Source organism: Solanum lycopersicum, chromosome 3 (genome assembly GCF_036512215.1).
Source record: "Solanum lycopersicum chromosome 3, SLM_r2.1".
Taxonomy (NCBI): domain Eukaryota; kingdom Viridiplantae; phylum Streptophyta; class Magnoliopsida; order Solanales; family Solanaceae; genus Solanum; species Solanum lycopersicum.
The window spans coordinates 53,423,288-53,437,176 of record NC_090802.1 but is presented as its reverse complement, the minus strand read 5'-3'; positions in this window follow the sequence as shown (position 1 = coordinate 53,437,176).

Below are 13,889 nucleotides of genomic sequence, written 5' to 3'. Positions count from 1 at the left end.
TTGACAATTTTAGATAATTTTCGTAGATTTAACCTTGTAATAGTAACTTTTACTATGACTTATGATATGAAGTTTTTTTTTAAAAAAAATATTTTTTATAACAAATATTCTGATATAATTTTATGCTGGTAAATAGTTGAGGAGAAATCATGAATTTTTTAGATAGAGCATACTATGAGACATGAATTCGTATTTGAATATGTTCACACACGAGGTGATATCCATAATTTTATGGAAAGATTGAGATCAATGGGCTAAACTCTTTGACCCTTATTCTGGGAACTGAACATCGATATTTTAACGACTGAATTTTTGTCGTTAAAAAAAACAATGGAGAAAGAATTAGGGTTAGAAAACTTTTGCTAGTTACTTGGAATTTTCTAATTTAGTCCAATTTGAACAGAATTGGAGTCAGTAAAGTATAGGGAAATTTGGTAACAACTGGGATTAATTATGAATTTGATAACATAAATATATAACTAAGACTTTATGGAACCCGTACGACTTTACTGAATTGAATTCGGGCGAGTACAACTCCTAAAAATGGTCTTAGTGTGACGGATGGTCGTTGAATGTCAAGGGTTGGAGGTATGTTGTGAAATGGGGACTTGGAATCCAAATTCAAGCATTGTCTTCATGCACGCCGTTTTCGCACAATGGTTGTCGCTATAGTGGGGCCGCTGCAGTAGGATGCGTCCCGTCGTAGCGGGACAAATGCAACTTAGGTCTGAAATAAAATTCTAAAAGTATTTTATTCTGCACTTTTCAATTTTGAGAGCTAAGGAAGAACCCTAAGGGTTTTCTTGATAGTCTTTTACCATTCTTGAGGGAAAAAGTAAGGTTTTCACTCCCCGCATCAATTTTTCGATCCGTAGAACTTATTTTCTTAGGTGGTTATTGTTAAGGAAGGGTTTTGGAGCTGTTTGGATGGTGGAAAAATTCTTAATCTGGGTATGGGGATCAAGGGTCTGACCTAGGGTTAATATTATTGATTACGATCTAGGTAATTGGGTCTTGATTTTTTATCCTTGCATATAAGCTGTTAGTTGTAGACTTAGAACAAGCGGAAAGAATTCCAAAAGTGAAGATTCAAGTTTCTTAGGGGATTCAAGCTTTGATTCAAGGTAGGTGATGGTTGTGATTTCATATTAGTGTGATATATGTTTGCAATTACTACATTATGATGTATGTATGTATGTGAATGTTGTGTTATTGATCACACCACTCGTAAATAATGTTGATTGAATAATTGTATGCCATGAAATCATGAATTGATCGTATGATTGTAAGAATGTACATTGTGATTATAGTTGTAACTTGTTGAACGGATCGGGCGTTATGTTCGGACACACTAATTAGTATAGGTTGTCACGTTTAACTTAACAATAGGATCGGTTGCCACACTTTGGCATAAATATTGGATTGGGTACCATATTTCGGTAAGCTAACACTTTGGGTTTGGGTTTCATGAGAGGACCATTGAATTAGGTTCCATGAGAGGACCATTGACTTGACATAACTGTATATCTTAAGAATTGTGTGTTGTTCATAAGTGATGACAATATTTTATATATTCGGTATATGAATGTTTATCATTATTGTAATGACTTATATATGTTTCACCTTTTGGGATAGACACATGATCCTACCAATAATGATGGTTGTGTACTGCACGTAGTTGTTCTTGTTGAGTGCATGCATCTTCAAGCGGCTATTGATAGACCTCAGCTAGGTGACTATTGAGCGTGACTAGATTCAAGAGTGAGATAGTTCTTTTAGGCTGCCATGTATCTTTCTTGTTTAAATTCTACTCTTTTCGAACTCAGACTATTGTTAAGGTGTTTTTTTATTTTTGATATTGTACTCATTGTTCTTAGACTTGTCGTTAGTACAGTTTTGGTACAATGACTTTCAGGTTCTAGGGGTTGTTCTTCCGCATTAAGTTGATTAATTGTTTGTTAAAACTTTGGAGTTTATGAGGATTCCAATTTTATTGCATTAAAACCTGCTTCTGTAACTCTAAATACCTTAGTTTTCATAAAATTTGTTAGCTTGGGTGTAATGGTTCTCCCACCGGAGGGTTAGTGTGTGTGTCAATCATGACGATTCGGATCGTGATAAAGTTGATATTAGAGCCATAGGTTTGTTGATATCATTGTACCAAAATGATTCTAGCATAGTCTTGTGAAACGGAACGATGACGTCTGGACTTTTCTTCCAAAGGCTATAGGACTTTAAGAAAAACTCACTTCTTTCTACTCCTTCGTGCTATGACTTGAATCCAACCAGTATCTGCATGATACATATTGATATCTTTCCTCCTTCATTCTATGGTCCGAACTAGAGCAATAAAAATGGTAGAAAGAGGATGTGTATAGACTACCAACAGTTGAATAGAGTCACCATTCAAACAAGTATCCACTACCTCAGATAGATGATCTTTTGACCAATTACAGGGTGCATCAATTTACATTCTTTTTACTCTTGTATGGGGAGACCGGTCATGGTCATCTATGGAACAAAATAATATAGAAATCAGGCTTCTTTACAAGTTGTAATTCCTGAGCATCGTGAAACTTGTTATGACAAAAAAGTCATGAATAAGTTCAATGCAAAGGTCTAGATAATATACGAGGTGATTCGTAAGAAAGATCTGGACGTGTCTTGCACTTTGACTAATAATCACGAGAGTGTCTGGGTGTATCCTGGGGATATGTGGATTATGGTGGTAAATTAATCAAAATGAGTTGGATTGTTTATCATTGGATTGACTCAAGGTAGAATTATCCTAGTTAAGAGGAATATCCTTAATTGCTCAAGAAAGCTAAAAATCCTTGGGAGATTTAGAAAAGAGAAAAACCTCACAAAAATTTATTGCTTAGGTATTGATTTTAGGTATTGATTACGGCTGAGCAACCGGGGTAGGATTTTTCTGCCGGAGCGAGATGGGGCGAGACAGAACCTTAGCCATGTATCCTCTATTTTCCCCAAGTCTCCTTATAGAACCTGGATCGAATTTGAACTAACTTATGCAATCTAATCATTGTTCAACAATCGAGGATAGATTATAAAATCTTGTAATAAATCAAATGTTGTAAAAGAACAATAGAAAAACTAGTATCCCTATGCTTACAAAAACAAAAGGGGTGTGCAAAATTTATTAAGAGTGAATTTTGGTTAACTTCAATTGCCTTTTTTAGGCATGTAGTTTCAAAGGAAGGTGTAATGATACATCCCCAAAGATTGAAGCAGTCAGGAATTGTGTCCAACTTAATTTTGTCACTGAAATTAAGAGTTTTGTGGAGATCGTTAGCTACCATCGTTGCTTGGGAAGGGATTAAGTTCAGATTTGCAAATTTAAGTTTATAGGTGGCAACATTCAAGAACCTATACAAAAATTTCATGGATTGTTTGTATATCAAGGAGGGCCACAATACGGCTACGTCAATAGAAACAATGCTTACTTGGTTAATTTATTATGTTAAAATTGTGGAGAACATTGGCATATAAGGGTCGGATGTAGGGATCACAAGTACTATTATTGTTTGTGATCGGATGACTAATGTGTTGTTTAATTCAAGTTCTACTTATTATTACGTGTCTATGTGATTTGCCTCAGAATTTGATATGATTTGTGATATAATTTATGCCCTCACCCATCTATGTTTCTACCCTAGTTGAAGAGTCAGTCATAGTCAGCCATGTATATAGTTTTACCCTGTTGTGTTATGAATTTTAAGATTTGGGTTATTTGATTATGTTTAATATGACTGAATTGATATAAACTTGGGCATGACTTGGTTGTCCCCCTATTATACAAATCTTAATTGTAATACTAAGTCGATAACTCTAGAGATCGTGGGTAGCAAAAGGTTAGATTGGGAAGAGGTACAAGCCTAAGTCACCTAAGGTCATATCTTACATGCGGGGTAGGAAATTGGTGGGGCACGATTGTTTAGTGTAATTGTCTTATATTTAGAATGTTCGAATCTCCCTCTATTGAGTATATTCTTGTTGTTTTAGAATTAAGAGAGTTTAAAGCTCATATCCAAGGGCTTCTTGATAAAGGTTTCATCCTCCTAATGCTTTCCCATGGGGTGCTCCTCTCTTGTTTGATAATAACAAGAATAGCATGAGGACTGATTATTTTATCTTAAAGCCATAAGGAAGTGGATTAATAACAGAATGACAAACTTATGGATAAACAAAATCCCATTGAGTATACTTGGGTGAAGGCAATTAATGATTTTAGTAAGAAAGGACGTATAAAAATTGGGTTAGTCATTTAGATTTGACGAATATACCTGAGTAAAGGTGTCATGGTGAGGAAAATGTTGATTTTGTATTGATAGTCAAGGCATACTAAGCGTAATGGTAATATGAGTTCGTGATGGATTGTGATGAGACAAAAATATATAATAAGATAGTTGGTTAAGCGAAATTTGTGTATAGTAATTACGACTTGCAAGTATCTAAGGTTGTGATTTTCTAATATTTGGTGATTAACGTGGTTTTATGGAAAGTTTTAAGAGATAGTGGGATACTATTCGAATAGAAATCAAAGAGCTAGAGTCATAGTGAAGAAAAATAGAGGGATGTAATACAACCTTTAGAGAGAGAGAGGTGAGAGCAAAAAATATTTTATTTGATTGCAAAGGCTAAAGCGGTAACTTCAGAGGGGTAGATAATTAGGTTCAGAGATGCACGATTTCATTCATTTTGTTGTGGCTATGATAATAATGTCACAAGTTCGTCAGATTGGTTAAAAATTATTTAAAATAACTTGAGAAACGAGTGTATAGACATTAGCTCGACTGTGATGATAAGTGCTTTGGTTTTGTTTTTGAGTTTAGAAATGAGTACGATAGAACTTTTAGCGAAGGATATTGTAAGATCGATGGAGATGAAACCAATGATTAACAAAGATCCACGAATTCATAAGAATCTTCAAGGAACAAGCTAATGTTGATAGATAAGAAATAGTGTCATATGATGAAATTTACAATTCAGATATTTCATTGTAAGTCTAAATTCGTGGTAAGATATTTGTTCATGGTATGAATTGGTAAGGTGAGAATGATCAATATATAAGGTATTGAACCTTTGAAAGGACTTAAACTTGGGTTGAGTCGTAAAGTTTATTACTATTGATTGTTCATTACCTACAAAAGGTTTTATTTAAAAAATGTTGGATTATAACAAGATAAATGGTTGGAGAGATTATGATGGTTGTTAGTATTGTTAGTATGATTCACTACTATGCTCTTAGGTGTTTCACTTTTGTGGGTGTATCGCTAGTGGTGAATAAAGGGTACCAAAGTCTCTTGGTTGAGTGGGAAGATTGGAAAGATTTGGTTATTTTGAATGACATAATTGGTGTTGTGTTGGAGTTGTTACAATACTTTAGTGGTTCTACTTTTACCATCTTTCTTATGAGAATTCATAGAGCTACCATGAGTATTTATGGTTGTCCGACAATCTAATATTTTCTCTTTTGTTGAGGTCATGTATCGATTATGTGTGGTCGAATAATTTAATCTGATTCTACTGCTCTTAAGAGGTTATCTATAATTACTATATATAGCATTTATATAGTGTTGTTAGAGGGTTTGTATGCTTGGACATATCCTTCAGTAAGTATATGATGTCTAAAGACCAAAAATTTGTAACTTAAGCTTATGGAAATTTATGTTGTAAGATGGAGATGTTGATAAGAACTGTGATTTTTTTGGTACTATGAGTGTGTGTTGGCTGGTTCAGGTTCACCTCTAATTGTAGAGAGTATTGATTTAGAATTTTATCAGGTCCCACCGTAGCGGGATAAAAGTGACATAAGTCAGAAATAAAAACTTAAAAATGTTTATTCTGCACTTTTCAAAATTGAGAGCTAAGGAACGACCCAAGGGTTTTCTTGATAGTGTTCCAACCATTTTTTAGGCTAAAGGTAAGGTTTTCACTCCCCGAATTTATTTTTTGATCCGTAAAACTAAGTTTCTTGGGTGACTATTGTTGGGTAAGTACTTTGGAACAGTTTGGATGGTGGGAAAAATACTTAATAGGCGTATAGAGATTAAGGGTCTGACCAAGGGTTGATATTATTAATTATGATCTGGGTAATTGGGTCTTGATTCTTGATCCTTGTGTATAAATTATTGTTTGTAGACCTAGATTAAACAGAAAGAATCTGTAAAGGGAAGATTTAAGTGCCTTGGGGGATTCAAGCTTGGATTCGAGGTAGGTGATGATTGTGATTTCATGTTGGTATGATATATGTTTGCAATTACTATATTATGATGCACGTATGTATGTGAATATTACGTTATTGATCACACTCTTCATAAAATATGTTAATTGAATAATTGTAAGCCATAAAATCATGAATTTATTGTAGATTATGAGAATGTATATTTTGATTATCATTGTAGCTTGTTGAATGGATCGGTCTTACGCTCGACACACTAATTGAAATCGGTTGCCACGTTCTGACATAATAATGGGATCGTTTTGTACCGGGTACCACGTTCCGGTATGTTAACAGTTTGGGTTTGGATTCATGAGAGTACCATTGAATTGGGTTCCATGAGAAGACCATTGACTTGACATAACTATATATCTTAAGAATTTTGAAATTGTGTCTTGTTTGTATGTAATGACTAACATTGTATATGTTCGGTATATGCATGTTTTTATTGTTGTACTGACTTATAGATGTTTCACCTTTTAGGATAGTCGCGTAATCCTACCAGTACACAGTGGTTGTGTATTCATACTGCAGTTGGTTGTTCTTTGTTAAGTATAGGGCATCTTCAGGCAGCTATTGATAGACCTCATCTAGGTGACTATAAAGCGTGAGCGAATTCAAGAGTTAGCTCAATCTTTCAGGCTGCCATGGATTTTTCTTGTTTAAGTCCACTCTTTTCGTACTCAGACTATTGTTAAGGTGTTGTTTAGTTTCAGGGTTGTACCTTTTGTTCTAAGAAGTTTCATTAGTAGAGGTTTGGTGAAATGACTTTCAGGTTCTAGAGGTTATTCTTCCGCATTAGTTTGGCAAGTTATCGGTAAAAACGTTGTAGTTTAGGGGGGATCCAATTTTATCGTCATTTAAACCCATTTTTGTAACTTTAGATGCTTTAATTTTCATAAAATTTGTTATTTTGGGTTGTAGTAATGGTTCTCTCACTGGAGGGATAGTGTGGATATCAATCACGATGGTCTGTGTCGTGATAAATGTGAATCTATCTGAAGTGCATGAGCATAAATCATGAACATAATTTTGATATTAGAGGCATCAACCCGATGTTGTAATGACTGAACTCTAAGGAATACAGTAAATTATGAATGGATTCATATATCAACTAAAACTCTTTGTGAACATATCACTATCTAATTCTCAACACTTGATTCGGTTCCTCATCTTATCATCTTCCCCTTAGGTCTCAAGCTAATACTTTAGAGTTATGGATCTATTCTTTAAATTCTAAGCTAGTCTCTATTAGCTTTACTCTAATAATCATGATATGCTAATCTCATGGATACTAAACTCTTCACGTGTAGGCACTAAGGTTCCTTCTATGTCTTCTATCAGAGTTACATCTCATAACTTCTTACGGATTCTATAAAAAGACTTTCTATAACAGTTACCTGCATTGATTTATAGAGTTGCTTAATGTAACTCCTAAGGAAAAAAATAATGTCTGCATCAGCCTATTCCATATTGACAACTCCTATATACAATCTGGGCACATATGAAATTTTTTGTAAAATTAATTATAGCCTCCTCTAACTACATACGATCTCGGGTACATCTCTTAATGTCCTTGTTAATCTGATGACTTAGCCACACTTTATTGCTCTCATCTAAAGGTCAAAATACCACTCTTGTATCACAAACATTCATTGCAAAGTAACACCTTAACTTTTCACCTACTTTATGTCAAACCTTCTAGATCAGATTTCAAAACTAACATCCTCGCCCTCATATTGCCTTCATTTTTTTTAATCACGATTCTTATCTCAAATTCAAGCTTAGTGTCTAGTACTAAGCACAAATATTAGTACAATTACTCACATAGTATACTAATTTATTACCACTAGATAAAATTTAAAAACACTCAACCTCTAAGACCTCATGACAAGTAGTTAATTTTTATATGTAGTTTACATCTTTACAGATTACCTTTACATTCCCTTTTACAACTTAATTACTATTTACCCATTCACTATACGTCATTGCTAATTCATTCTTAACTCTTTATATAATATGACTCTCCTTAATAAAAACAACTTTAGTTTAGATCTATTACCTCAGGATTACTATGTTCTTCTATTCAAAACCTATACTTTATCTTCACTAACAAAATGAAATATCGACATAAATTCATATCTCGTTAAGGTATACTCTAATTCATCCTAACTGATAATCATTACACTGCATTCTATCATGAATTTACACAATATTACAACTCCTTAGCCTACACTTAAAGGAACGTTCCTCATAAATGACTTACTAGGTACATGACTACAACTACACACTTTACTCAATAACTATCCCCATTTCTTAGGTTACTACACCTCTAAATGTGTACTTCTAACTATGGGCACTTCTACTACTCTTTCTTATAACATCGTAACTCATACTATTTGAGCTCTAAAACATACTTCTCTCTTAATGTGTATCACTTGAAGCAAGGCTTACAAAAGAGAGTTTGGGACACATCGTCTCACTTTTAGCTCGAACACATGATTCACATGAATAAGAGTGTATTTTTTCGAATACAAATACTTAAGCTCACTCATGGGCTTCTTTCGAGTTCCATTGCAGTCTCATGATTTTCTAACGACTTTTGTTGAGAGTAACTCATCGATAAGGGTCTGTGTTTTGCTTTTCAACCACCTTAAGTGTTAGGGGTAGTCGAATGGATTTGAAAAATGCACAAGTTTGAATAAATTAGTTATGGTAAAATTCTATCGCACGATTTAGGGTAGAATGGAATTTTTCTTTAATGTTTGTAGTCCCTTATCGAATGAGTGGGGCCCTCACAACCATAAATTGGATCCTACTAGGACGAGTTTGTAGCACTCTTAGGACGTTTGATCTCTTTGCTTTCATACCAAGTTTTTCATTCTTCGAGCCTATACCCTAGACATAACCGACACTTGAGTACCATTGGATGTCCACAAGCAAACCCTTGGATCTGACAGACTACTTAGCAGAAGACTTACTCAAGTGATAAAGGTCTTAATATAGAATTTTGAATATTTAAACTCAAAGTAAATACTCAACTCAAATTGTCTATTAAAATACTCAATAACATATGTATAATAGTTTGCAAAAAGATCTCAAGGAAAAGTAAATATCGATAGACTCTTCAACTCTATCTACCTATGGAACCTCTAATATTTAGGATATGTATCGTAACAGAACCCATGACGCCTCAAAACAAATAGATCAAAAGTAAATGTGAAGTCCTTTGGAATGCAATGAGGCTCACCAAAACTATATGGAGTGTAAAGTGATCTTATCGGAGTGCGTGTTGATGATCTTGAACACTTGTATCAGCACGTTGAATGATATTAATACATTTAGATGCACAAGTATGTAATATAGCAAGGTGAAATAATTGAATGATGGTATTGGAATATATAACAATATACCCAAATTGAATGTAAGGAAATAAATGAGTTAGATCATTTAAAAGATTTACAAAATACTTTCATATTATTGAGATCAACATAATAAGTGGTATATAAAATATGTTTTAACTCTATTGAGAGACTCTCTAATCAACAACCATTACTATGAGCTACGTGATGATACAATATCTTGTCCACACTGTCAAAAGTGTCATATATCGTGCCAGGATATTGAACCTCTCAACTAAGTGGATCCACCAAGAAATAAGGATTCATCTAAAAAGTATAATCCTATACCAATGTTGGCAAGATATGATTTATAGGGGTTGTGAATTTCTGAACTCTCCCCACATCGGTCTCAATACTACTCCCAATAATATATATACTCATGTTCAAATGTATAATTCATACTCTTTCTTAGGTTTGAGATAATTGTTTAAACTTTCCTCTTAAATGAGATAACTGCTCTCAAATATCTTGAAAACTCTTTGCTCATTTAGAAAACAAGATTTCTCTTTGCTCAATGTGAAATTACATTCTTTGGGTTGAGATCTTGGTTATGCTCTTTCTCAAACTCCTCTTCACTTTCTGAAAACTCAGTTTAAACACTTACGTTTTGTTTAAAAGATTCTCCGTAAGAACTAAAGGATACTCAAAAAATAGGATTTTTGTTGAAAAAAACCCTAAACAATTAACTCAAGAATCTCAATAGAAGATATAACAAGCGAATAATCGGGAAATAGAATTCAATAATCAGTACTCAAGAACTCAAAAATTCAATATCAACTCAATTCAAGAATACTCAAATCTAAGGATATAAACCTAGATAAATTTTTTACTGATATGAAAGTAGATGTAGAGCACGATCATGATGCAGTCCAACACAATGATAACATTAAAGTTTGAAGAAGAACGTGATTTGAAGGCTTGAAACCCTAGATTTCATCTTTCTTGCGCTTTTCTTGGAGATGAAGGGTGGGGAAGAACCTTGGATTAAAAACATAAGGATTCTTAAAGAGAATATTGAACTTGGAGTCTTTCGATCTTGAAAAATTGGAAAAATCTTTTTCTTGGAGTTCTTGATCTTTGGAAGGATGAAAATTGGGGGTTTTGAGATTTTATAGACATATTATGATGTTATTAGGTTGTAAGATGGACTTAGAAAAATTTACTTGGATAAAAGGTCAATAATACCCTTCTAGGAACATAAGAAAATCATAAAAATCAAAGAAAGTGACCTTTTAATGAATCTTGTCGATCAAATCGGTGATTTGGAGGTCTCCTAGCCAAAAATACTCGACGGATCACCCATTGGACTTTAGGTGACCAAATCAACAAAAGGTTGTGGTTTTCAAGTTAATTCGGTGAGCTAATTCGGTGATTCGCCAACCCATTCAGAGAATCACCAATTGAGCAGGTGACTTCGCCAAATTTTCTAGCTCGAGTATGTTCTAGTAAAACAACCATAACTTTTTACTCCAAACTCAAAATAACAAAACTTTGATGACATTGGAAAGAAGACTCATAGAACTTTAATTTGATAGATCATAGGACACCTACTTCAATATATTATGAGAAATATGAGTGTTTAAATTTGACCTTTATATAAACTCATGCGAGAACATAGCCAATAGGAATACTTTGAACTTGACTTGGTGTTTGAGGTCCCTTATAACCCTAGATCACTTTAGATATTCTTTCATACACTTGACTAGCATTTTTTCATATATTTTCAAAAAAAAATGACAAATATTATTTGAGTGAATTTCACCATGCGTTTGGTCATAGTATTTGGAAAACATATATCACATTTTTAAGAAATATAATTTATACCCATAAGTTTTAAAAATTATCAAAACTAACTATATGTTTGTATTACATAGAAAATAAGAATAACAAGATGCATGACTTCCATAACAAGTTGGATCTTCGTTGCAACAATTAGAAAGTAGTGTCCATGACATTGGATCAATGTGATTGTTTGGAGTTAGTGCAACAAACTTCATTCCATACATTGTAAAGTAGATGAAACACATGACTCTGTTACCCCGAGTCGATTGTTCATCATTTTCATCAGTAACCATATCATCACTTTTATATTCACTGAATATTTCATCATTGTTTTGGTGTTCACATAAAAAATTATGTAATAGTGCAAACAACTATTATATATGGTAGTTTTGGTAAAATATAAAAGTTTGGTGTAGAATTTTGAGGTTTAAAAGCTCCCAAATAATGAGAATTAGTCGAAATACGAACTTCTCCTAGTATTTGAAAATTTGGGTTATTTGCCAAACATATTTGTCAAATAATGACAAATTGTATAGACGAACACTATTTATCAAATAAAAATTCCAAATTTTACTCGAGAAGATATGTGGCCAAACGGGTCCTTAGATAAGGCATTTTAGCTCGACCAGAGTAAGTCTGCTAACCTATGAGGCTTGAGTATAACTAGGCTGAATACGCCCTATGATCAAAATAATTTTTTTTAACATAGAAAACATAAAAATAAAATAAAGTACTAACAATAATAAGAGTACAAACTTAAAGATAACGTATAATGGATAGGATAATATTATCTTTTGTGTGTTTATTGAGATTGTAATAAAATTATGTTTATGATCCTAGTTAAAACTAGCTATATTTTCACTTATTAACACTTCAGTTTTATGAAGATTATTTTTATTTTTATTTGAATAATTGCTTACAATGTAAAGATGTTGTAAATAATGTATTTTGTGGATATCATGTGATGAGCCCCGATATTATTACGTCAGGTCATAACCTGTAAAAGATTTATAGACCTTGATAGTAGTAAAAAGATGGGGGAAAAGGATAAATATGTTTTTAAACTATCGTAATAGTATGCAGATATTTCAAGTTATATTTTTGGAACATTAATGCTTCTGCTATTAAAAAACTAGAGTATATATGTCCTTCGCTCTAATAAAAGACTAAAAAGAGATATTTAATAAATATCAAGTCAATGAATAAGATTATGACACGTGTATGTATGTTAGTGTAAATTGTATATATGTTCTAGATTTTGACCAATAGAAGCAACAACGTCCTAAAAATATGACAAAAACTATTTTCATACCATTTGCAATAGTTCAAGATATATTTATCTTTTTTTCCTAAAAAGATGGACGCAGAAAAAGAAAAAATTACTACTTTCCTATCTTCTGTCCATCTCTTTTTACTACTCTCTCTTTCTTTGCTCTCGTCATTTCATTCCATCTCTCATTTTCTATATTTTTTAATTCAAGTTTTCATATATTATCTTTATTTATAACAAAAGAAAGTTAATCAAATTCGAAAAAACCTCATATACAATAAAATAATACTTTTCTGATAATAAAAAAGAATTGTGGTGAAACAATAAATACTTTCTCATTCTTAATAAGAGGTTTCGACTAAATTTCCTTATATGAAGTCATCTTTATTAGAAAATCTTTATTTCTAATATGAGATTTTTTAACATGAATTCAAATTTAGTTACGTTTTAATGTGATTTAAAAAAAATTATTTTCCTATAGAGTTCTATCCAAAATATTTTTATATAATGATAGAGATTTAAAATTGAATTGATATAATCAAATATTTACTTGATGATAAATTTATACTAAAAACCACCAGAAACATAATGCCAAATTTGAATTAAAAACCATTAAAACTTGTACTAAGTCCTTCAAAGCCAATAAGAAGACAGCATATGCAACAACCAATACAAAAATTCCCTATATAATGGACATTATAAGCAATCGAAAGTTTTAAATAATTTGATTATTTTACTTGTGATTTGAGATTTAAAGCATATTTGACATTGTTATTGGGAGGTTTAAAATATTTATTTTTAAAAAAACATTTTGTTAGTTATTTTAAATTGTAGCTACAGAATGTAAATTGAGAAATCACAACTAAGGAGCCATATAACGATCACATATAGCAAACACAAAATTCAAATTTGTATATTATAGCAAAGTTTGCATAATTGTGTTTCATAGCAAACATATATATGTATAATTCGCTATACATATACAACTGAATGCTATGCCTATTTCGCTATACATATATACAAAAAAAGTGATTATATAACTCGTTGTGATTGTATGAAGTAGCCCGACGAACATTATTATCTTAGAAGAGTTATGAGGAGACATGGAGAAATTGTTTGTTGCCATGATTTTTCAGTTTCTTGTTTTGCTTTTTCATGTTCCATTAGGTCGTGCAGCTGCAAAAGATCTCGAATT